The sequence below is a fragment of the Octopus bimaculoides genome, chromosome 10 (assembly GCF_001194135.2).
Source record: "Octopus bimaculoides isolate UCB-OBI-ISO-001 chromosome 10, ASM119413v2, whole genome shotgun sequence".
In the NCBI taxonomy this organism is placed as follows: domain Eukaryota; kingdom Metazoa; phylum Mollusca; class Cephalopoda; order Octopoda; family Octopodidae; genus Octopus; species Octopus bimaculoides.
In genome coordinates this window covers 24,835,509-24,837,404 of record NC_068990.1, presented here as the reverse complement: position 1 = coordinate 24,837,404, position 1,896 = coordinate 24,835,509, and positions in this window count along the sequence as shown.

Sequence of the window (1,896 nt, the reverse complement as noted above, 5' to 3'; positions counted from 1 at the left end):
TTGCCGATTAAATATGGGGTTAATGAAACGAGCGTGAACAATTGTTACAGAAGCATAACTCCAATTAACAATTGTAATTGCTTTGCGCCTCTTCCATATCATTAATGCGTTAAAGCTGGAAGGCTTAAAACAAATTAAAGTGCAGCTGGCGTATTTCGTAATCAGTTTATTTTAGACAAGTGGATTATCTATATTCTCTTCTTTTTGTTTTTATTTTTATTTTTACTCTTCTTTATTTATTTATTGTTTTTTTCATTCTGAACTTTGACAATAATCCATCATGTCGTGGGAGTAATGTCATTGAGCACATGATTAATAAACACTGAGCAATTTTCGTGCCGGGGAAAGATTATTGGCGCAGGTGTTCCGTCATATGTACTGCAGTAAATTAATGAATTAATTAGTGCTGTTATTGCTGTTATTTTTGTTGTTGTTGTTGTTGTTGTTGTTGTTGTTGTTGTTGTTGCTGCTGCTGCTGCTGTCGTTGTTTATGCATTGATTGAGGAGAACTAGACCTATAAAGATCAAAACTGTCCGGTCCGTAACCATTTGCATTTCTGTTCATCAAGGGTTGACATCATCCAAGATTTCCTCCGTTATTTAAAATAATAGGCTGCCTTCAGCAATTGTTATTTGTGTAGTTTTATTGCTCTTTAACCCCAGGCCGTGCATAACTGAGCAGACACGTGATCAAAAACATTACTGCCACAACCAATCTGTTCTTCTTTACACGCATTGCATACCGAGGACTAAAATATCTAATGTCCTTTTTTACATTTTGCATAATGCAAAATGCAGTCTGATGGAGATTTGGTCGTTATAGTTAGGTTACTATTTTGAGGCAGCGTAAAGTGTGCATCACAGTTGGATCAGCTCATTCGTCTGTTTCGCTGTTAATGTCACATGATCATGTAGTCACATGATCGTGTAGAAGCTCTGTCATTAACTCGCAGTTTTGTTTAATCCTTACGAGAAAGTTGAGGTATCAATCGTTTATGATGTATTTCTACTCTTGTTGAATAGGATGTAGTTTACTACTAATGTGAAGGCAAGTGGCTAAGACGTTAGGGTATTCAGTTCAAAATCGTAAGGTCGCGAGTTCGATTCTCGGCGTAGCGTTGTGTCCTTGGGTGAGACATTTCATTTCCCGTAACTTCAGTCCACTCGGTTGGAAAAAATGAATAGTACCTGTATGTCAAAGGGCCAGCCTTATCACATTCTGTATCGCGCTGAATTTTTCTGAGAATTACGTTCACGGCACCCGTGCCAGTGGAGTGCTCAGCCACTTGCACGTTAATTTCATGAGCAGGCTGTTCCGCTGATTGGATCAACTGGAACCCTCGTCGTCGTAACCGACGAAGTGATAGTTGTAGTTGTTAGTTTATGGGAGTTAATCCACTAAACTAATGGTTCTTAACCATTTTGTTTCTATAGACCCTCTTGATTCCTGTTTTACTTGGGTGGACCCCTCATCCCACAGCCAATCGATGTTTGAAACCTTCTTTTATATTTTTATCATTAAATATTTTTAGGAAGTATATAACTGAATATCTTTTGTCTGTACCTGTAAATAGGTGCTGCTTGACTTATACTTCGTCACCGTGGCAGTAGCTATGTGGAATTTTCTATATTGATGAGGTCAGAATGAGACCGGAACATGTCTGAGTGTGTTCTGTGTGTATTAAGAAAAAAAAAAAAAAAAAAAAAAAAGAAACAGATGTGGTTTCTGATGACCTGCTCATCGTCAAGGAAGCATATTTAAGGGTAAGGATAGGGATATAGATTCTTTTTATTACTGAATAGAAATTACATCTATCATGCCTCTTTACATGCATCTTAATTTCTTAAATTTTTATAATCCACCTATCCTTTCTTATTTCAGTTTACGAGGGGCAG